The sequence below is a fragment of the Suncus etruscus genome, chromosome 7 (genome assembly GCF_024139225.1).
Source record: "Suncus etruscus isolate mSunEtr1 chromosome 7, mSunEtr1.pri.cur, whole genome shotgun sequence".
In the NCBI taxonomy this organism is placed as follows: domain Eukaryota; kingdom Metazoa; phylum Chordata; class Mammalia; order Eulipotyphla; family Soricidae; genus Suncus; species Suncus etruscus.
In genome coordinates this window covers 68,454,911-68,480,215 of record NC_064854.1, presented here as the reverse complement: position 1 = coordinate 68,480,215, position 25,305 = coordinate 68,454,911, and the positions used below count along the sequence as shown (strand labels likewise).

General features: G+C 34.4%; 1 protein-coding gene and 1 non-coding gene across 2 annotated transcripts in view; one reads left to right on the top strand and one right to left on the bottom strand.

Moving 5' to 3' along the window:
* The window catches only part of RIMS1 (regulating synaptic membrane exocytosis 1), a 577,010-nt gene that overhangs the window by 153,436 nt on the left and 398,269 nt on the right, over positions 1-25,305 (top strand). The window lies entirely within an intron of this gene.
* On the bottom strand, positions 19,747-19,879 carry LOC126014785 (small nucleolar RNA SNORA51). Its single transcript, XR_007497779.1, has one exon. It is a non-coding gene; the product is annotated as a small nucleolar RNA SNORA51 (small nucleolar RNA).

Here is a 25,305-nt window from a genome sequence, read left to right as displayed (position 1 = left end):
AACTGTTAGTACTATACTGAATAGAAGAAGTAGTGGGGATAATCTTTTCTTGTGTCAGAACTTAGAGAAAAGTCTTTTAATTTTCCCCAGTGCTTGCAATGAGTTTGTGGTAAATGGCTTTGACAATATTGGTGAAAGTTCCTTAAATTCTCATATTGATGAAACCTTTTATCATGAATGTATGTTGGACCTTGTCAAATGTTTACTGTGCATCTACAGAAACTCCCAAGTTCTGTTTCAAAGACTTAGTCCTTAATCGAATTGGTTTTTAAGTGAGGAACTACATGTACTGTATATGGTAGTATAGTATATGCATAGGACTTGACAATACAGTATTCTGTATACTAAAATAACAAGAAAGATCAAACTGAAAACTTTCACTTGTTTTAATTTGCATAGGTTGTGTAATTTACACATAGTACTGCAATGTATTACAGAACATAAAGTTAGTAAAGTGGGTACATTAAAGCACCAAAATCCACAGTACTGTACTGTAGAGTGTACAAGATGAAAAAGGGTATCTAAAATAAAAAAAATAACGTTGAAGAGATGGTCTTAAGTGCGAGCGGTCGCTAATCAGGTAGGTCGTTAAGTGAGGAGTATCTGTATTGATATAGCCATATGATTTTTGTTTTCGCTTCATTGATGTATACTATATTGATTGACATGCATATGTTAATTTTCCTTTGTATCCCTAGAATAAAACCTACTTGGTCATGGTATACAACATTCTTAATGAAGTTTGGATTCTTTTTGTTAGAATTTTCTTGAGGTTCTTACATCTGTGTTCATCAATGATATTGGCTATAACATTTTGTGTGATATCTCTGTCTTATTTTGGGATCAGGGTGATAGCTTCATAGAAACTGTTTGGAATATTTTATGTTTCTTCAATTTCCTGAAATAGCTTGGAAAGAATTGGCTGTGTGTCCTTTTAAAGATTTGAAATAATTCGATAGTGAATCCATCTGAACGTTGACTTTTGCTTTTGGTAAGCCTTTTGTTTAACATTTCATTTTTCTCAATTATGATAAGTCTGTTCAGGTATGACAAATAACTAATTCAGCCATGCGAGATTATAAGAATTCAAATATTTATCAATTTCCTCTAGGTTTTCTTGTTTTATGGCACAAATATTCTCAAAATAATCACCAATTACCCTCTATTTTTGTATTATCTGGAATGACACCTTGCTTTTCTTTTCTAATTCTGGATATTACGTGTCTCTAACTCCCTTTCTCGGTGACTCCTGCTAATGGTGTATTGATCTTGTTTATTATTATAATGAACCATCTTTGACTTTCATTGTTCTTTTAGATTGTTTTTGCTTTTATATGTCCAGTTCATTAATTACTAGTCTTAGTTTTATTATTTCCTTTCCTCTGCTTTACTTTCAGCTCATTTTACCCCTTCATTTTCAATTTCTTAAACTTTGCCATTAAGTTATTTGTATAGACCTTTTCTTCTTTCCTGATGAAGACTTATAAAACTATAAGCTTTTCTCTCTTTTTTTTAAAATTTTTATTGTGACCAAAGTGCATTACAAATCTTTCACTGCATCATTTATGGTACATAGTGACAATGAATGAGGGGCATTCCCACCACCAGTGCTGTCCTTTCTCTGCCCCTGTTCCCAGTATGCATCCCATATCTCCCTCCTCTACCCCCAGTATGCTAGTGCAACTGGTCTCCACTTTACAGCTTGTTGTAGATTGAGCATCTATTCCACCGTCATTGGAGATAAAAAGGATAAGAAAAAGGGGAGAAAAAATTTGGTGACAACTACCAAAAAAAATAAAAAAAAAGAAGAGAGAAAAAAGAAAAGAAAAGAAAAAGGGAAGAAAAAGAAAAAAAATACCCGGCAAATAAAAATAAAAATACATCTCTAAATATAACCACAAGAGTGAAAAAGAAAGAGAAAAGTGGAAGAAAAAAAGAGAAGGAAAATAAAGTAAAAAACTAACAAATCAAAACAAAACAAGAAAAAGTATGGGTGCTGGAGTGGTAGGGTTTGGCATCCCCCCACATTTTCTTTGCATAGGCACAATAAGCATTGGGGAAGAAAGGGAATTCCCGTGGCCTAAGAGATTCCCACTAATGCTAATATTTGGTGTCTTTATTCTTGTTTATAGGAATTTTTTTCTTTGATTTTATCTCTGACCCAGTGGTTGTTTAGCTAAGAGCCATTTAAATCTGGTCTTCACTATTTTTTCCCCATTTTTGTTTGTAATTCACTTCTATTTTGTGTGCATCATGGTATGAAAGAATAGTTGATACAATTTCTATTCTCTATATTTTATGGATATATGTTTTATGGCCCAGCATGTGGTCTATTATAGAGAATGCTCCATGTGCACTGAATAAAAAATGTATGCAGCTTTTTATGGATGTAGCACTATATATATATATATATATATATATATATATATATATATATATATATATATATACACAAAGACACACACACATACAATGAGACTCTCTCTTCCATTTCTTCCTTCAAAGTCAGTATGTCTTTGATGAATTTTAGCCTGGTTGGTATCAAGAGGGGTGGTGGTGTTGAAATCTCCCACTACTATGTTACTATTGATGTCTTTCTTCAACACTATTAGTAGTTTTAAATATTTTACTATCCCCTTTTGGGGTGCATATATGTTTACTAATTTTCTTCCTGATGTACATACAACTTCATTATTAAATATTGACCTTCTCTATCTCTCATCTCCTTTTTAAGCCTAAAGTTACTTTGTCTGATAACTGATGGCCATCATAGCTTTTTGTAAGTGGTTCTTTGCTTGAAGAATTATCTTCCAACATTTGACTTTGTGTTGGTATTTGCTCCATCTATTCAAATGTGTTTCTCTATTTTGTTTGTTTGTTTGTTTTGGGGCCACATCCAGTGATGCTCAGAGGTTAATCCTGGGAATGTGCTCAGAAATTGATTGTTCCTGGCATGGGGGACCATATGGGATGCTGGGATTCGAACCACCGTCCCTTCTAGATGGGCTGCATATAAGGCAAATGCCCTACCACTGTGCTATCGCTCCAGTTCCTAAAATGTGTTTCTTACATGCAGCAAAATGTTGGATTCAATTTTCAGATCCAGTTTCCCACTCTTTGTCTCTTAATTGGTGCATTTAGTCCATTGACATTGAGAAAGATTGTCATGGGATTTTATATTTTTGTAGGAGTTTTGTGTATTTTTGGAGTTTGTTTTGCTTTAATGTAGCCTCTTCAGTTCTTTTAAGGTTGGATTTGAGTCTGTAAAGTTCCTGAGCTGCTTTTTATCCATGTACATGTATAAACTTTCTTCAAACTTGAATGAAAGCTTGGCTGGGTGAATTATTCTAAATAAGGTGTTCAACTCATTGAGTTTTTTTTCACTATATCCCTCTACTGCTTATGATAAGTCTGCTATAAATTTTAAGCATGCATCCTTTATGTATTTCCTTCTATGCTCTTTTTTTTTTTTGTTTCCTTCAGTAGTCTGTCTCACCATCATTGTGAATAGGATTTTCTTGAGTAATTTTGTTTTGTGCACTGTTAGCTGGTAATCTTCAGGCATCCAGGATGTGGGTGTATACATTTTTTCAACTCTTGGACCTTCTCAACAATGAAATCTTTCTTTGACTCTTGATTCTCCATGGAGTTTTTTTCCTGGTGCTCTGGAACCCTGGTATTTATAATGTTTCTATTGAATTTATCCCAGAGTTACATTTTTGTTTGTTTAGTTATTTTACATATTTTTCCATCTTCTCTTCATTTACTTTAAGGCTCTTTTCAATGTTCTTCTTTGTATGGAAGTGTTGTGCTGCTTATCTTCCAGTTCAATGATGCTGTCTTCAACAACTGTTACTATATTTGTAAGACCTTTCAATGAATTTTTCTTTTGCCTATCTTTTTTTAATTTCTGTCTGAAAATTTATCATTTCTACTCTCATATCTTCTTGAATCTTATTGACTATTTGTTCCATGGTCTCTGAGTACTTTGAAAATCCTTAACATTTCTTTTCTGAAGCCTTAATCAGAGAGACTATGTAGGTTACTGAAAATCGTTGGAACATCAGAACTACTGTCTTTTTTGTCTGTTTTTTTTTTGGGGGGGGGGTCACACTAGGCAGTGTTCAGGGGTTACTCCTGGCTCTGCACTCAAAATTTGCTCTTGGCAGGCTTGGGGGAATCATGTGGGATGCTGGGAATCGAACCACCATCTGTGCTGGACTGGCCATGTTCAAGGCAAAAGCCTGACTGCTGTGCTATCTCTTTGGCCCCCAGAACTATTTTCTTTTAATTTACTATGTGTGGAAGGGTTCTGTGTTGCTTTCTCATTGTGAACTTTGGCCCCCAGAACTATTTTCTTTTAATTCACTATGTGTGGAGGGATTCTGTGTTGCTTTCCCTAATTTGCACTTTTGTGGGTTTTTTTTAATGTGATTTGCTGGGGCTAATTGACTAGAAGAAATTTGTGTCTGCAAAGAACACCTTTCTTGCAAGTCCACTGACCTACTGCAGAATGTGCTTGCCTGATGAAACTTGATTAGGCCACTGAATATCTTCACATTCACACCTGCACCCATAGAACTCCAACACCCCCCTTTACTCTCTTCAACCTGCAGTCAGTCTGTTCAAAATTGAGACTCTTGTGGGGTTAATGACCTGTTACAGGATGCTTCCCTGCTGAAATTTGATCTGGTCACTAAATCTTCTTGAGCTCCCACTGTACCTGCTGCTGTCTTTCAGCCACCCCTGGATTCGCCAAAAAACCCAAAGTGAATAAAGAACAAATAAAACAACATAAAGTGAAGTGTATCACATCTCAAAATAATTCAGTGATTTTTTTTTTGGGGGGGGCGCTTTGGGCCAAACCCAGTAATGCTCAGGGGTTACAAGCTCAGAAATTGCTCCTGGTTTGGGGACAATATGGGATGCTGGGGATTGAACCGTTGTCCAACCTAGGTTATAACGTTTAAGGCAAACACCCAACCACTCGTGTCACTGCTCCAGCCCCAGAATTCAGTGATTTTCTTTTGGAGTGGGGAGTCACACCCGGCAGTGCTCAGGGGTTGCTCTTGGCTCTACACTCAGAAATCGCTCCTGCGGGCTCGGGGGACCATATGGGATGTCGGGATTCGAACCACTGACCTTCTGCATGCAAGGCAAATGCCTTACCTCCATACTATCTCTCCGGCCCCAATTCAGTGATTTTTAAGCTTCAGTGACACTTAGTGTTGTCCTGTTTTGCCACCAGCCTCCAGCTTAGCTTCCTGACTCAAAAGTCTTAACTTTTGACCATAATATTTCTGCTATATGTCTCTAAAGGAAATAAAAATATATTTAAATATGTTTATCAAGTTAGTGCATGTGTTTAACTAAAATATGTGCAATTATTTTATTGCCATTCTTAATTTTGCAAAGATTTTTTTGAAATGCTTTTAAAAGATATCTGAACATAAACTGTTACAATTTTTTATTTTGAATTTTTCATGTAATTTAGGAATCTAGAGTCTTTAATATAGGATGACAATCGAACCTTAACAATGTTTCACAGTCATGTGTTAAATTAATTACATTTTCAAAACCATGGAAAAGGAAAGCAAATGCTTCCTTTTTAGTTTATGCATTATCTCATTGGTGGTGATTCAACATAATTGTCTACAAAATATCCTCCTAAAATGACAAAAAAAATGCAAGGATCTTTGTTATTTTAGTTTAATTTGCATATGTTAAAATTATACATTTCTTGGGGCAGGAGAGATAGCATGGAGGTAAGGTGTTTGCCTTTCATGCAGAAGGTCATCAGTTCGAATCCTGGCGTCTCATATGGTCCCCCGCGCCTGCCAGGAGCAATTTCTGAGCATGGAGCCATGAGTAACCCCTGAGCACTGCTGGGTGCGACCCAAAAACCACAAAAAAAATTATACATTTCTTAAAATGAAGATTAAAAGTTCTCAGAATTTATATATCTTTTACCAAACAGACACTCTTTAGAGTCATTTTGTTTCTGAAAGAAGACACTCTTTAAAAGGAGATCTGCTCTGTTTACCTAGGTATTCTTTACTTTGTGCCACTCTCTGTTAGATTAAGCAAAGTCATTACTGGCAAGTAAATATTTATTTATGGTCAGAAATGCATTTTGGTGATATTGTAAAAGAGATAATGAAGTTATTGAAGTTTTCTCTTCATTCAGCAGAGTCAAAATATATATTTAAATTTTTGGACAAACTTTAAAATGTTAGCGAGTTTTTACCTTGTTCTTGCTACCTATAGCTGGTCAGATCCAGACCTGCCACCTCAGTTTCTGCATGTTGTGAATTAGGATAGAATAACATTGTTTAATACTAAAGTTTGGTCAAAATCATAATAGCAGTGAAAGAACTTTATGGCTTTTATGAATTGGAGAAATAGCTCTCATGTAATTTCTGTTTTATCAAAAGTAATAGTTACTAAGCAAGGCAATGCCAAAAACCTTGAAGAGATGGGGTGGAATCTGTAGATGGGTAAGACATGTTTTTCCATCTTTTCAAATGCCCATTTTCAGCAAGTCTTTCTAAGATACAGCTACTTGCCACTTAGTTAAGTATTAGAGAGTCAGAGGGTGTAACTAATGTAAGTTACTCCTAATTATGTCTGTTCTTTAATGTAGTACTTAAACAAAGCAGGACATGTAGTGACGAAGATTATTAAATAGAAATGTGAGTGAATGGTATTTAGAACTGGCAGTTTTGAAGGACAAAAGAGAAAGATGTATATAATATGGTTTTGTTATAAGAAAGCATATATTAGTAAATTTTAGGCTGTCGATAGATACTGAAAAGACTACCCAGTTAAAAAAAACTGCCAATACCAGACTACCATAGATATGTATATGTTTTCATTTCAAAATATTATGATCAAAGCTACTATGTTTTACATAAAAGTATAGATTTATTGGGAAGGGGTTTGAATTTTGGTCACAGCCAGATGTTCATTGGCCATAGTCCTGACTCTTAACTCAGGTATTACTTTTAGTTGTGCTCGAAGACAATATATGGTACCAGGAATTGAAACTGGGTCTTCCACACACAAGACAAGCATCCTATCCACTATTTATCCTCTCCAACTCAAACATTCCGTATTTATTCATGTCATAGTTTGTGATAATCTCCTAGATTCGATATTTTAAACAAGTTAGTATGATGCTATTGAGCTTTGGACCAAACTTTGAGTAGCTCTTTTATAGATTACAAAAGAAATTTACTTGATTCAAACAGATATTTGTGTCTTTTAGTGACTCTGGTAACTTGTATCTAATTCCAACAGAATATACGTGAAACATTTAAGTAGAATAAAATGTTACATGTATATTCTGTTGGAATTAGATACAAGTTACCAGAGTCACTAAAAGACTATATATGATTTATATATATATATGTATATATATGAAGCCATTTTATTTCAAAGAATAATAAAAGTACATGTGTTAGAAATTTCAAGGATTTTTTGATAACCACCATTATTTCTTTAATATGAATTATGAGGATACAATACTGAATTATTTCTGAATTATTAAATCTAAATCAATATGTCAGTGGTTTTAATATGACTTATTTTTCCAATATACTTAAAATTCTTTAAAACAAGCATTAAATCCAAAATAAATATATTTTTATAAATTTATATATTTATTTATGACAGTGATTCCATATGGAAAAATTTGGTATCTATCAAATTTTTTTCAAAGAGATGTCAAATTAAATTATATCAATTATACTAAGAAAAAACTAAGATAGATCAGATATAAAAGAATAATTTAGTTTAAGCTCTCTTTGTCTATCTAATCTTTTATGCAGAAAGAGAGCATTCAAAATAAAAGGTACAAAAACAATTGAAATAATTATTTTTGATTTTTTAATTTTATTCTGCTATTTACTCACTGCCCGTTTCAAACAAAAGTCATAAAAAGGTTTTGAGGTCATTCTGTTGAAATTAGAACAAATAAGTACCACACATGCTCTGCCATTTCTGATAATTTTATACCTTGTGATCATGAAACTTCACTTTGAAAAACTTTAGGTTACCTGAGATCACTCCCACGTGACACAGATAGCCATAAATAGCAATAAGAACAAACTACCATATGACAGTTTTAGTCTACATTAAAAAGAGTGCTAAAAGATTTCTCACTTCAATTTTCTGTCTGGTGGAAGTGTGGGTATTTTAGTTCCACATCTTCCTGTGTATATTTAGCAGTAAATAAATTATTAAATGATATTTCTGTCAGATCCCATATCCATTTCTTTATTCTCCAACTTATCTACCCAACAAAATATTTTTTATTTGTGGCCTTGAATAGCAGTTATCTGTATGCAAGAATAGTTTGCCAGTGATTCTAAATAAGGAAGTGTTATTCTTGCAACTGGATTAAAAATATAAAAGATGTTTTCAATATGGAGAAGTAATTATAGAATTCAGAGATTCTGACTTGATATGATTTAAAATAAAAAAGAAATAATTGAATAGGAAAGGTTTTATATGGCTAAATATTTAGGAAGGACTAAAAACAAGTTTATAGCCCTGATGGTCCTATTTCTGTTGTGCTTATTGCTAGGTTTATTGCTGGGCATTAGAGAAACCTCTTTCCAGTGTCAAGACAATACACTTGTGGTAAAATTTCATAATTCTCAAACATTATTTCAAGTTGGTCACTTTTTATGTAAATGCTTTTGTTTATTTTGTTTTGAAGCTATAATTTGTAGTACTCAGAACTCACCCTTGTTCTGAGCTCAGGGATTATTCCTGACAGTACTAGAGGATCATTACAGGGCTCATGAAATTATCATGGGGTCAGCTATATGTAAGCCAAGTACTTGATCTGCTATACTATCTCTCTGACTCTTACACTTATAACAAGAGTGCACTTGTGAAGTACACAGCAATATTATATCATCATAGAGCACAAAATATTAACCTTTATTAAATTATAAGATATTTCTTTTCTTTATAAAATCAAGGAAAAACTTTCCCTTTGTAATCATAATAATTGATGTAAAAGGAATAATACGTATTTATTCAATAATTAGAACATAGAGGCAAATGTTTGATAGCACAGATTGAAGTATTATGTTTCAGAGAAAATATGAGGAATATTCTCAAGAAAATCCCTTGAAAAAATGCATGCATTTTAGAAGAAAGTTGGTAGGAAAAAATTCAAGGTCTAGAGAGCGCAACATAAACAAAGATACATAATGACATGTGCAGGGTTGTGTTTGTGTGAATGAACATGTACATATATGTGAGGGTATTTTTGTATGGTCTTTATTAGTTATTTCTCTTTTCTATGCCACATAACGCCATATGTTCTCACAATTTTATTCAGAATGGTCTAGAGATTTTGATTGTCACAGTTTCATTGTTACATTTTCATGTAGGGAAATATAGGCATATAGATTTTCAGATCAGCTCATTAAGATTTAGCTTTTGAGAACATTTGGATATATGAGAAATACCAAGTTATCTTAAAGAGGAAACAATTGCCCAGGCCTGTGGGGATTTGTGCAGATGCAATGATAATGCATCATTCAAAGATGAGACATAGATTGGGGTCTCAAAATAATGTTACAGAAAATGGCAAAGAAAATGAACATTCTAGGTTGCCTATCCTTTTTGTTGCTTGGTAAATGTTTTTTCCTTCATCTACCTTGGATTCATTTTTTTTCCATTTTTGGGTGATGCATATTTATTTTCCATCTGCTTACCACCCAGATGAAAATTCTGACAGTTTTGTGTTTTATGATGACTTCAGTACACAACAAAGAGCTTAGAATGAATGCTGTAGCCTTATTTAATCAAATCAGCTCTTATTTATTGCTTGCATTATTCCAGGTATGTAATATTTTAAGTATATTACCAAATTCTATAGGCTTGATTTTTATCATTCATATGTATACATAAATATTTTAGAATTTATCATATGTATCTTTTCAATAGTGTATTTCATGTGTCATCTTTTAACTCCAAAATGACAGGATGTAGGCCTGGATATGTCACTCAGTGATAGAACTCTAACCTTACATGTGTAGTATCTGTGTTTAATCTCTGATGCATTATACACACAACAACCAGGTGCTTTAGATTTTCTTTTCTTTCTTTCTTTCTTTCTTTCTTTCTTTCTTTCTTTCTTTCTTTCTTTCTTTCTTTCTTTCTTTCTTTCTTTCTTTCTTTCTTTCTTTCTTTCTTTCTTTCTTTCTTTCTTTCTTTCTTTCTTTCTTTCTTTCTTCCTTCCTTCCTTCCTTCCTTCCTTCCTTCCTTCCTTCCTTCCTTCCTTCCTTCCTTCCTTCCTTCCTTCCTTCCTTCCTTCCTTCCTTCCTTCCTTCCTCCCTCCCTCCCTCCCTCCCTCCCTCCCTCCCTCCCTCCCTCCCTCCCTCCCTCCCTCCCTCCCTCCCTCCCTCCCTTCTTTCTTTCTTTCTTTCTTTCTTTCTTTCTTTCTTTCTTTCTTTCTTTCTTTCTTTCTTTCTTTCTTTCTTTCTTTCTTTCTTTCTTTCTTTCTTTCTTTTTTTGGTTTTTGGTCCACACCTGGCGTTGTTCACGGGTTACTCCTGGCTGTCTGCTCATAAATAGCTCCTGACAGGCACGGGGACACCATATGGGACACCGGGATTCGAACCAACCACCCTTGGTCCTGGATTGGCTGCTTGCAAGGCATATGCCGCTGTGCTATCTCTCCGGGCCCTAGATTTTCTTTTCATATACACTTTATTTATATTAGCTTTCTAATAAGTAGGAAATTTTCTAAGAAGATTAATAAACTGCAACTCTATGAGATAAAATACAGGAAAAATATATACATATGTGTGATGTGTATGTGTATGTGCAGTTATATAAGCTTGCCACTTCTATGTTTAGGTTTAAGCTGTGACATCTAGAGTTCAGAGTTGTTGGTGGTCACAACAGGTCACAACAGGAAATTCTCAGGATACCTTGATGTTCTGGAGAATGAAGGAGGACATATATATTACTGGTATATATATATTCCATCCATTTGAGCAATATTCTTGACCCTATACAAAAGATGCATTTGAGTATATTACTTCATATAGTATGTTTTATTTGTAAACAGAAATGCAATCCAATCTTCATATAAATTTTTATCTGGTGTTGAATAGGTATAAATTTTTAAGGAGCAAAAGAAATAATAAGCTTAAGTTAGACTTTGCAGAAGCAAACTCAGTCATTTATATATTTTTATATTTTTATTGATTTTTACCTCAATTTAGCTATTTATTTTAAGTATAGTTACCATATACAATGCAGATTGTTAAATTTAAATTTTCAATAAATGGTGCGTGTGTGTACAAAACTCATATCCCTTAATAGAATTTACTGAAAATACATTCATTATTCATATTAAATTACAGTTTAACTAAGAATCCTCTATTCTTTGCAATACATGTTAAACCTATTTATTAGCAATAGGTACTAATTCACAATTAGAGAGGCAGTTTTATGTTTGGCTGTCAGCAGTGCTTAGGGCTTACTCCTGCTACTGTGCTCGGGGATCACTTTTTTTGGGGTTCATGGTATTATAAATGGTGCCAGGGATCAAACATAGGTTAGCTCTGTGTAAAATTAACACCATAACTTATTTTACTATCCCTCCAGCCCAAAACTCACTGAAGGTTAAAATATATTTCAAAATAAAATATTTAAGTGTTTCTGGATTTGTACTTTTGGGGTTCATGGCACTATGAATGGTGCCAGGGATCAAACATACGTTAGCTGTGTATAAAATTAGCACCATAATTTACTTTACCATAACTCCAACCCAAAACTAACTGACAGGGGCCAGCAAGGTGGCGCTAGCCAAGGAAGGACCACGGTTCAATCCTCCGGCATCCCATATGGTCCCCTTAAGCCAGGGGAGTAACCCCTGAGCATCAAACGGGTGTGGCCCGAAAAACCAAAACAAAAACAAAAACAAACTAACTGACAGATAAAATATATTTCAAAGGGACCAGAGAGATAGCACAGCGGAGTTTGCCTTGCAAGCAGCCGATCCAGGACCCAAGGTGTTTGGTTTGAATCCCAGTGTCCCATATGGTCCCCTGTGCCTGCCAGTAGCTATTTCTGAGCAGATAGCCAGGAGCACTGCTGGGTGTGGCCCCCCAAAAAATATATATATACATATATATATATAATATTTCAAAATAAATTATTTTAGTGGTATTTGTGTTTTCTCAGGTTGTTAATTAAAATATTGGATATCAGAGATTACCTTTTTTACTGAACAAGTATCTACTTTTTCATATTTTAAAAGCTTTAAATGAAAAGACTCTAAAATAGTTCTTTATTACCTGAGTAATAGACCACAGAATTGTAGGATTTGGAGCTACAAGGAATATTAATAATTATTTAGTTTAAGTGATTTTTTCTTTTTTATTAATTATTTAAACACCACGGTTACAAACATGTTTGTGGTTGGTTTCACTCATAAAAATTATAGCCCTTCACTCCCACCATCAGTGACCCCCATTTCCTTCCTCCCCTACCCCCTGCCTATCTTTAAGACAGGGTTCTATTTTTCTCACTCACTACCATTGTCATGATAGTTGTTGGTGTAGTTATTTTTTTAATATAATTTTTATTTTGATCATAGTGGCTTACGTATTGTTGACAATAATATTTAGGTACATATTTACATAAAATCAGGGGGGATTTCCATCACCAATTTGTCCTCCCTACACCTCCGTTTTTGTCCTACCTCCCATATGCTCTTCCCTCACCCCCAGGGCTGCCAGAATATGTTGTCCCCTCTGTATCTAGCTTACTACTTAGTAGTCTTGCACCTGTTTGTTCCTGGTGCCTCCCTTATTTCCCTCTCTAACTGGGGGGCAGGACTAGCTAGTTCAAGTTACGTGGTTTTGTTTGAAGAAGAGAAAAGTAATAAACTGGGGTAAAAGTCTAATACGCAGAAAATAAGCGGAATTCTTCTAGAGGCTCTCATCATCGGTTTGAGAGATGAAGGAGAAAAAGGTGAAACACTCCACCAGTACAAAAAGAAGTGTCAAATATCCAGTGAGGACTCCAACAATAACGCTAAGCACCACCACAAAAAAAAAAAAAAAAAGCCACGGTCTTGAGATAAGAAACATGACAGAGCCCATAAAGAAAGAAAAGAAAAGAAAAGAAAAGAAAAAAAAGTGTAAATGGGGACAACAGCTTCAATAACCACACCAAAACAAAGAAATCGACCAAAATTAGATAGGTAAATTAAAAATAATAATAATGATAAATAAAGATAAAAAATAATATATAAAAAGATAAACAATATTTTGTGTTTTGTTTTTTTTCCCTCCTGCCCTGGCACAGTAAATATTGGGGTCATTCGAAAAGGAATTCATTTGACTTAAGAGATATGGGATTTCTCCGCCCTTGGAGTATATTGTCATGGGATCAACTATAGACTATGTTCAGGATCCTTTACTCTCCTGGTGGTGCCTTTGTGTTGTTTGGAAGACTTCTGTTCTGTCCTGGGTGATACAATCAGACCTCTGTATCTATCGAACTCAGTATCTGCACAGTTCCAGGATGGGACTTATGATGAAGTCAGTCTTTGTGGTTCTAGAAGTTCCGTTCCCTCAGTGTCATTTTAATCCATCTTCTGTGGTTGGTGGTCTTGGTCTTTGCACTAAACCTAGGATGGCACCTAGGATAGCCTCTTTCTTTGTGTTTCCAGAAGCCCCATTCCGTTACAATTGTCTATGCCAGACCTTTGGAACTGGGGATCATGGTTGTTGTGCAGGTCCTAGTTCAAACCCTAGACTAGGGCTTTTTTATTGGTCCCAAGATATATACAGTCTGGTCATGGTTCTAGCAGCCAATCAACTGCAAATCGCGATCTTGGCTTTTGGACCTACCAATGGATGACAAGTATTTTGATTTTGTCTTGTCGTTATCTGGTAGGTAGGGTAAACTGCTCTTAGGTCAAGTCGTTTCCATTTTCCTTGATGCCAGGATATCGTATTAGAGCTGGCACTTGTTAATGTTCTAGCAGTATTAAGGCTGTCCCAGATGGGATTTGTTTCCTGCAGCTGTTGTGAAGAACTGTGCTATGTTTCTATGTCTGGGATCCAGGGTTCAAGGCTGGACGGATGGTGTCTAATTACCTGAGGTCTAAGTTGATTCCACATGACATATTTTCAAGGTAGGAGATATCCCTGTATTGTAAACAACTATGAGTTCCTATCTCTAGTAGATAAGAGCTTTTTTTTATATGTAAGATTCCCCACCCCCCTTTTTCTAGTGTGCCTTTGCAGGGAGAAATGGTGCTCCATCATATTGTCGGTGTATTTGGGGGTGGAAAGAGCGGAAAACAGAAACAGGTCACATACTCAAAAAAGATACAAAAAAATTAGGATTAAAAATGTATGTGCTCACATATGTACATGTCGAACAGACAATTTTTTTTAAGAAGGAATGAATTAACAAAGTACTTAAAGGACCAAAGTGATGCAGAAGACTACCTTACATTTGGGGAAAAGCAGGTAAAGAGGGGGTGTAATATAGGTCTTAAGTTTATGTTGGAAGTACAGGTTTTCCCATTGTCTTTTGGGTTTTTCTTGTGGTGTGTGGGTTCCCAGCCACCTTTCCATCACACCCCCTGACCTTCTTCAGATTGGCAAAAGATTTGCGGCAGGGAGGTCTTGGAAGAGTTCTTGCATTGGGGGTACTTTTGGAGCTAAGTCCAGTTTCAAGTAACAAGTAAGGGGGGGAGTTGGTAGGGAGGGGGTGTAGTTATTTTTATAGTTCAAAAATTCAACCACATATTTTTATCTTCATTGTCTAATTAACAAGTTAGCAGTCTTGTGGGATCTCATTTTCTCTCTCTCGGTTTTATATAATGAGGAATGCAATGTGAGGACAAGATTACAATACAGGGCCGGAGTGATGGCTCAGCAGCTGGCCTAGGATGGACCATGGCTCTATTCCCAGGCATTCCTCAGGTTCTGCAGGAGTGATTTCTGAGCACATAGCCAGGAGTAAACCTGAGTGTCACCGGATGTGGCTCAGAAAGGAAAAACAAAACAAAACAAAAAAATCCTTTACAAAGGAAGATTACAATGCAGTTTAATTTGTAATTAGATGGAGAAAATAAATTAAATGCAGTATTTTTAAAAACATTTGACTTGGATCTTATAAGCCATAATGAACAATTTCAGTAACACTAATTGTTTGCTAGGCTTACCCACCAATTGTTTAGAATTAAGAACTGTGGTGTTTAATTTAAATCTTTACATCACCATCACTAGACTATGTTTATATTTACCAAGTAACCTTTCTAGCTCAGTGTCATTATTTATAAAATGAGTATGATAGTGATAGGTGCATTAAAAATTGAAGGAAAAGTGCCATTAAAATATGTAAAGTAATTTCTTATATTCTCTTACTATGGCAAATGTCTACCAATAATTTTTTATCCTTTGGTTATTTTAACACATCAGATAATCTACAGATGGTTATATTCATATTCAATTCTGTCAATGTAAGCTAATCTGATTTAAAATCTATGTAAACTTAAAAAAAATCTATGTAAACTTACATGTAGTTTTATTGATAATTATTGAAGATTTGAGAGTTATATTAAATACTATATAGGTTGCTTTAGTAATTAATAATCTAGCAATTTTTAAAAGGTATTGGAAGCCCTCCTTCAATTTTTCCAGGAGAGACTACTGTCTAAATTCCTCTCTTCTTTCTTCCAGTGATACTAAGGAGATCTAGACCTTATTTTTTTAATCTTTAAAATATTGTAAGAGAAAAAAATGTGTCCACAGTCGGAAATTAATTTCTGAACTTGTGAGGTTATTTGATTCTTTAAAGATTTAAAATAAAAAACATCTTAAATATTCAGGTTTCCTTTGTAATTTACAATTTTTAGCATTCAGATTCTTTTACTGACTTCCCTGGAGACTCAATTATTCATGCAGAAGTAAGAGTAAGAGTAGGTTGCAGAACATTTCTGATCATTCCAATTAGAGGTTTACAGCCAAACTAGTTAGCAGTAAGTTTTCAGACTTAGTCTACAATATCTTAAACTCTAAAATGGGGGATTAGGAGAATACTATGGGCCATATAATGTATGTATAATTGTTTGATCTCACCCTGGTACATGGCAGGAGAGACATATATGCTTCCTATTATCCTGGATTATACGGCATATGAAGGCTGTTAAAAATATCCAACTTGACTTTGACAGCAGAATTATCTATAATCATTCCTACTCTAGAGGAACCACATTGGAAACTGACTATATTTACCTTGTAATATTTTGAGATTGAAAAGCTTTGTATATTATAAGGTCTTTTAAAAATATAATGTGAACTTATTATTCTTAGATTATTATTTTGTAAATTTAAACCCACGGAAGTACCCAGAAAGGCCTAAGAGAGTTTTTGGAAATTCAAATTCATGGAATTATGTTTAGAGATTAGTACAATAAAATTCCACATGAATTTCTTTCAGATTGTGGTTCAAGGATTATGTGGTTCTAGTTTTATAAAAGTCAGAGCAGCATGAGTAGTTCTAAACTATGATGTTCCATCTTCATATTTAGGAATGTCTTTAACTTAATATCAAGTAGAGAACTGATATTTTGCTAAGTTTCCCTTAATTTCTCAAAGTTGTTGAGTAAAGAGAGTTAAGAAAAAAAGTCAGTAGCTTTTGGGTATGCATTAGTGCTGGAGAAAACTCAGCCAATTATTTGTGTGGTGGTTTGAACGTTCATTGATGTATTATTGAACTTTTCCATATAGTTTTTTGATCATAATAGATGTTGAAGTAATTGAAGGCAGCTGAACATAGTTTTTTACTTGAAGGCAATGTTCACAACTTGTCCTAAAAGGTATAAAATAATTAAGTCTAGGGGCTGGAGTGATAGCACAGTGGTAGGGCATTTGCCTTGCACATGGCTGATCCAGGATGGAACTGGGTTTGATCCCCGGCTTCCCATATGGTCCCCCAAGCCAGGGGCAATTTCTGAGCACATACCCAAGAGTAACCCCTTAGTGTCACTGGGTTTGACTCAAATCCCCCCAAAATAAACAAAAAATGTTAACTTAATCAAGTCTAGTTTCAAGCTCAGTTCTGTTATTCCCCCATTGAATAAAATCTAGTTAAAATTTTATACCTAATGATATGTTGTCAAAAATAATTTTGGGGCCCGGAAAAATGGCACAGCAGTGTTTGCCTTGCAAGCAGCTGATCCAGGACCAAAGGTGGTTGGTTCAAATCCCGGTGTCCCATATGGTCCCCGTGCCTGCCAGGAGCTATTTCTGAGCAGACAGCCAGGAGTAACCCCTGAGCACCGCCGGGTGTGGCCCAAAAACCAAAAAAAAATTTTTTTTGTATTACCATTGACCACATCTTTAATATGTTATATCAGATGTGCCTACCACCAAATAAAAACAAGTAAATAGTTGTTTAAAGTGAGGTAATATCTTGATATGTTTTTCAAACCAAATTGTGTCTCTGTAGTTCAAACTAACTGAAACCATCCAAAGAACTGTAAAATTTCTCATTCACATAATTTTTTTTCTCAAGCTAGAAACAGAAGGGGCCGTTATGGGAATTTCTAAAGGAGAGGAGGAATGGTATAACTTCTATCTGTTTATTTTGTCAATAAATTCATCTTAGACTGAACTTTCTCCTAGCAGTCTGTGTCACATGTGAGTCAAACAACAGCTGTGATTTGTACCAAGTAGATTATGTTAAAGTACTTCCTGGCTATCTGACCTCCTGTAACCCTTTGCTATTCATAGGAGGCTTTGTGATTTAAAGCTCACACATATTTTCTTTATCCAAAGGCAGTTTGGAGATTAAGGGGTGGTGTGGCTGTTTTTCTGGTTGGCATGTGGCTGAGGTGACAGGAAGATCTTAACAGTTTGTAGGTGGGTGTTCAGGGAGCAGGTGGCATTGGGAGAAGGAAGTGACTTGTCAGGATTCAGTGGCATTTGGGTATGTGTATAGTCAGGCATTAAAAAAAGAAGTGGTTATTCTAAAAACACTGGTAGTCACATAATGAGAAATGTAATCTAGGGCTTTTGCTGTTCTAAGGCACAGTATTTCAGTTTGTGTAGAATCTTAGGCAAAAAGTCAAAGAGTTAAAAATAAAAGAACTGACAGAATTACAGTGTGTACTAACAAGGTCTAAATCATTTGGATTTTAAGGCACTTGGTTTGGCAGATGTATGGTAAACCTTTTTATGTTCCTATTCTCTTAGAGAAGCAATTTTCACCTCGGTGTTTCTATTGTTCATTGATTTGAGAGCTCCTCTTTGCTTAAATGAAATAAAGCTGTTTCATTATGTTCAGTAAAGCCACCTTACCTCTAGTTACCTCTGGTATTTGGTATCACTTGACAAAAATGTTTTGGGCTGCACCTAAATTGCTCATTCCTTAAGGAAAAAAACAGTGGCATTGTGATTCGCATAATAGAAGTGCTGCTTTTGTTATGGATGTAATCAATTAAAATCCCAGGTTCTTTTGAGACTTAGATTTTAAAAAAAAGGGTTTTGGGTGTTTTTAAATGAAATTAAACGTGTGGCCTTACCAAGAGGTGCTCAGGTAACCCCGAACATCTCCAATGATCCATTAAACCCCAAGTTTCATGCTAAGCTAAGGAATGGGATTCTACTCAGAATCTGTGTTGCAAAAGCTACTATTCTGCAGTGTTTAGAGGACCATGTGGCTCTGGGATTTGGTTTGGAGTTAGATGCGTGTAAACATACAATCTCTGTGGTAGCTCTCTCAAACCTGAAAATAAAAGTTCAATTCTCTTTTCTGTTAAACAAAAATACATTGTCTTTACTCCTAATTCCCAGCAAAACACTATGCAAATATATGATAGGGGATTTTAAAAATCTAGATATGTTATTATATCATATTACAGATGTATTTATTAAAATAGTCAATTTTTAAATATGTATTTGATAATCTATGGCCATTTGTGTGCACTGTCACAAGAGAACCATATAAAAGTTAGTACTAAAACCTATGGGAGAACGATTTTTTCAGATGGCACTTACTGTTTAAATATAAGATTATGCTTCAGATGTTCATGCTACTTTAAAGTTATGACAGGACTTAGTCACCTTTAATTTATAACTTCAAATTGGAACATTGCTCATCCAAAACTTCAAAGGAAACTGGGTATTGAAAAATCAGTGTTTGCTTAAACATTCATTATTCAGTCTCTCAAAACAAAAAGAGTTGAGGTCAGTTTTGTGGCAGATCAACAGTTATGTTAATAAAAGCAGTGTTGGGAAAAGTGTTCCTTAAAGGAACAGCATTTCAGAGGCAAATACTTCGGAAATAATTAGGGCAATTGCCACTCTGATTTGCGGAAATCTGAGAATTCTTATGCAATGATTGTTTAAATAGTTTTTAATTTTTTAATTTTTTTGTTTTGTTTTTGTTGAGGGGGTTTGGGGCCACCCTGTAGCACTCAGGGGTTGGTTACTCCTGGCTCTGCACTCAGAAATCATTCTTGGCAGGCTTGCTGGACCAAATGGGTTGCAGGGAATTGAACCCAAGTTGGCCACATGCAAGGCAAATGCCCACCTGCTGTAAAAATATCTCTGGCCTCTAAATAGTTGCTTTATATCTTACCTAGTGTACTTATATTTTATAACATAAAATATAATTTATCTTAATTAAAAATGACATTCTAAAGAAATTTGAAAATATTAATATAAATTAGCAACATATCTTTTTTTTTGTCCACCCATTTACTATACAGGCCAGGCAAAGGGCCTGGGTTGAGATGTATATGGGGTGCATTTACTGTACCTCCTCTTTCTATACAGTCAGTGTAAAAAACATAGACTGTGGTAAGCATAACAAAATGTGACTGAATGAGGGAAGTAGAAAGCCTGTCTAGAGTACAGGCCAGTGTGGGGTGGGGAGGAAGAACACTTAGGATATTGGTCATGGGGAATGTTGCATTGGTGAAGGGTTTTATTTATACATATAAAATATCAAAAAAAATAGAAAAGAAAAGATAAGGCCTCCAACATATCTTTATTGTGTAATTTCTCAAGCTAAGTATTACATTATCATCACTGATTACATGCACAATAATTCAACAATGAAAAGGAAAATGTGACACAAATTTATATTACTTTTATCTTTTTTGGGGGGCACACCTGGTAATGCTCAGGGGTTACTCCTGACTATGCGCTCAGAAATCGCTCCTGGCTTGGGGACCATGTGGGATGCCTGGGGATCGAACTGCATTCGTCCTAGGTCATGCAAGGCAAATGCCCTACTGCTGCACCACTGCTTCAGCCCCTGCAAATATATATTATTCTTAAGAATTCAGAGAAAAATTATTATTTTTATAAAATAAATGTTCTTTTCTATCTGATATTCATCTTTACAGTGTGATGATAGCTTCACCTGCATGTTAGCTAGATAGTAAAAAAATTAAAACACTTTGTTACCACCTGGGAACAGATCTTAACATTTTTTTTTAATCAAAAAGTGGTTTAACATCTAAAGAGTTTATGACAAAATATTCTTTTTATCGGTTACTCAAGATGGTGTTGTGATTCAGCGGTACTTAATTTGCACCTTATTATTCTTTTATAGGGATCACTCTTGTCACAGCTTAACTTGCATTCACCTTCAGGGCAATGAATGGTGAGGCTCTGAGCCACCACACTATAGTTAGTGATGCTCTTAGGCTCAAGAGTTACTGGGGAATAAATGCAGAGTGTTGTCAGGCTAAGCATTTAATCTGTAATTTGAACTCTTTCTTTGCCCTTGTTAGAGTACATTTTATTATTTGAAAATACCAAAAAGTTGTAATTAATTTTAGTATCCTAAATGAAGTTTAAACTATGTATATGTTAAATTGATCTATTAATATAAATAAAGAGGGTCAAAGCAGTTGCAATAAGGCACTTGATGATTGGCAGAATTAATAATTAATAAGAAAAGAGAAAGAAATATTGGGTCATATAATTTACCAACATAATTTTCTCAAAACAGTTTCATTTTGTAACTAAGAATATAAACCAGTATTTTCAATTTTTTACTCACAGATAGACACTGCAACTTAATTTACTACTTATGATAGCACAGGATTATTTTAAATATAGATGTTCTGTTTTCAGATTGTACTGTATAGGAAATGAGGGTATTTAATATCTTTGGATTTCTTTTTCATCTGTGAAATGAAGAGTAAATTTGTGTTATCTCTGTTGCTCTGATTTGTATTTTCTCATACCTCATTTGTATCCTTGTTTTATTTTTCCTTTGGAAGGCTAGTGTAGAGAGACCCACTCTCTAAATAATGTTTCTAACTTTGTTATTTGGAGCTAAGTAAAAGCAATAGAACAGCACTATAAATATTAGCCACAATCTTTCCTGAACAAAAAGATGTTGGAGTGGTGTTTAGAAATGAATGTCTTTGTAGATTTTTTAATCCTAGCTCTAGGCCAATGGTCTTATTTTTTTAAGTTTTAAAGCCTTTCTGGTTTGAGGGTCATACTCATTAGTTTTCAGGGCTTACTCAGGGCTCTGTACTCATAGATCTCTCTTGGCAGGGGTCAGGAAATCATAAAAGGAACCCTGTGGACTGCCTGCAAGACAAGTGCCTTACCCACTGTCTTATCTCTCCAATCAGATCTATTTTTGCAACTGAGAACAATTAAACCCTGAGAAACTTTTCTGGTGTCATAGTAGGGAATTCTTGAAGTACAATTAAAAATTCTTGGCTATATAATTATTTATAAAATACAAGAATATAATTTAGTATACATAAATATATATTAAATTTTAAAAATAAGATTTGTCATTTTAAGTCTTATTATTGTTGTTAAATAAATATACATTTTTCTATTAGTATGAAACTATATCATATCAAGTATATATATATATATATTACTTTGCTATTGTGATGGTTTATATATATAATAGATTCTGGTGTACAGTTAATATTTGATTTAATATACCTATTGCAAAATGATCATGATGATATAACTAAGCATACTCACACATATTTTTGTCTTGTGGTGGTAATTTTATTTTGTATATTATTGTTTAAAGAATATGATTAAACACTATGCAATAGGTTTTTGAATTGAATTACTATTGCATGTTTTATGACTCTTAAAAAGTTCAAAAGTAGTAATGTATTTTTGTAGTGGTTCTTAAACATAAGACAAATTATTATTCAAAAAATTTTAAAGAATGGGATTGTTCTATTTCTTTTTCATCTGTTTTTGTTGTCATTTTGCATGCTATACTTTCAGTAACAATATTGCAAACCATAGCCTCTAAAGGAAAAGAAAATGCGAGAGATTGAGAGAGAGAGAGAGAGAGAGAGAGAGAGAGAGAGAGAGAGAGAAGAAATTTGCCATAGAAGCAGGCAGAGGAGAGGGCAAGCAGTGGGAGGGAAGGAAACAGAACATTGGTGGCAGGAACTGTACACTGGTAAAAGATATTATAAACTGTAAGACTGATATCATGAACAACTTTGTAACTGTAAATAAATAAAGCAATTAGATCATAACACACACAGAATTTTTATTTTTAATTTATGTATTTTTGGAGGTGTTTACCCAATAGTTACCAGTAAATTGAGAGGCTATTCCCAGTGGTACTCAGCCTGTAGTCCCTTGGGTGTGCCTGGCTCAGCCATTTGTATGTATGCACATAGGCACTCACTTCTTGTCAGTTTTCAAATCTGAAAAAAAAAAAAGAGGCAGTTCCATATTTCTTTTAGTCAAATTGAAATTCTACTAAAAAGATAGCACACTGCATTCTGATAATTACAAGGAACCTGAGTACTGGCAATACCTACTGAAGTCAGTGGATGTAATTTGTGGATTTTACACTAGTTCCCTTACTAAATGTACTAATATCAGTAGGTCATTGGTAGGGCTCAGAAGATTGTGATGCTGTGGATCAAACGTAGGTCATAAACCTGCAAGGCAGAAGTGCCTTATCTGCTGTTCTATCTCGGTGGTACTAATTATTTCTGCTTAATATATAAATCAAGACATATTAAGGTTAACTGATATTCCCTGATTTATAAATACTGGTAATTGTCAGGACAAAATGTTTATTGAGACTTTCCAAATCCCTAAATTAATCTGTATTTTACTTTCTTTCCATTATGGAGGTTTCCATTTATTAAACGTGTATCTAAGATCCTCAGTACTACTTTTATATTATATTTTGTCATTTTGTAGTTAAAATGCTTCTAAGTATTATAGAAATATCTATTGATGTTAACAAGTAAGCTGTATTTAGGAATTTCAAGTTAAATAAGTCTATCTGTTATTTATTAAAATTATATAAAAAATATTGATCTCTAAGAAATTTCCAGGAGTTTTATTTCTTTTATATTATTAAGTTTATCATGCCGAATATAATAAAATAATTAAAAATGGATTCACAGGCCTTTTCCCAGTGAATGTAGTATAAGCTTGATGCTTATTCTTAGGTGATTTTTACTTATGGAAACCATATATTTACTTTGAATAATCTAAATGTTAAAAAATCACTTTTTCTACTCACTAATAATATCACAGAATGTTTTTTCAATGAAGTATTTGGAGCTGTCATTCAATTAAATTTTAAAGGGATTTCCTAGAAGCCACTTCCTGTGATGCTGAGCATAGCAGCACTGTGGTGTCAGGGATTTAACCCAGAACCTTTTACATCCTAGGCATATGCTCCACTTCTTGCTTTAATTTCCAGAACCCTGGTGTTATTATTTAATGTCTTCCACAGTTATCACTTGAAAAATTTACTAACCATATTCTACTGTGTTTTGCTAAACCACAATATGTTAAAAGCCTTATAAGTGAAAGGAGGGGCCTGAGATAGATCAATGGTCTAAGTGAATGCTTTACTTGAGTTTAGTTCCTAGCTCTGCATTTTTCCTAGTGTAGTGCAACAGTGCACTGACCCCCAATCACAGTGACAGTAGTAGCCCCTAAACATAGCCAAGGCCACCCCCCAAAAAAATGAAAAAAAAAGGGGAAAAGACAAGTCCATTAGTAAACATGTATTTAAAAATTAGAAATCATCCCAAACCAAGCCTTAGATAACAACTGAATTGAATAAGAAAATGAATTTCAACTTTTCTACTTGGCTTTTTAGCTTTTACACTACACCCACTTCGTACTAATTATATTTTTCCCATGTTTTAACTTAAAATTTTTAATGTGTAATGCCATAGTCACAGAAAAGAACACACACACATACACACACACTTGCAAGATCATTTACATCATTGATACTGTGAATACAAATAGGAAATTCCTGAAAAGGCAAATTCCACTCTGCCAAAATTATCACTAAATGAAGATAAAGAAAATCCTACTATAAAGACATATGATAAATTTTTTGGTAATTATAATTTTTATCTTCTAACGTTAAACTCAGAAAAATCTTACTAAAAGAATTTAACTATTTTCTGCCAAATTTTTTTATACACTGCATAAGAAAATACCAAAGATAGTACAGTGGGTGAGGTGCTTGCCTTGCAAATGCCCAGCCCCTGTTCAATGTCTGCCACTCTAAATGATCTCATAAGTATCGCTGGGAAGTATATCTGAGCACAGAATCAGGAGTAAGTACTGAGCACCAATGTCAACTGGGCCCAAATCCCTTTTCCTCCAAGAAAAGAAAAGTTTCTCATGAATTATAAGTAAATGAAATGTGAGCATACTAAATTTAGTGTTGTTGATGGCACAATGTGATTTTGCTTAAAACATTGATCATTTTTCACTTGGAGGATATGTGTCTTTAAAAAATTAGATTTAATTTTAAATGTGGATTAATATTACAGTGGGTAGGGCATTTACCTTACACATGGATTGATCCATGACACCCTATCTGGTTCCCTGAGCCTTCCAGCGGTGATCTGAGCACAGAGCGAGGAGTAACCCCTGAGAACTGCTGGGTGTGGCCCAGATACCAAAAAGAATCAACACCAAGATTTAACTTTAAAATTGTCTTTTCATTTGAAGCCATTATTGAACAATAAAGTGAACATAAAGTTTTGAGAAATAAAATGAAAGTATGTCCCTTTTCTGAATGATTTATATCACCTTAACTTTATTTAATAATATGATTACTTCTGTTAATCATGACTTTATGATAGAACTCTGAAAAATAATTGAGTCAAAAATCTTACTAAGGGTCTGAGAGATATAGTATTAGTGATAAGGAACTTAAATTGCATACAACTGATCTTATTTGGTTCTTTGAATTGTATATAGTTACCTAAACACACTCAGTGCAGGGAAGAACCCT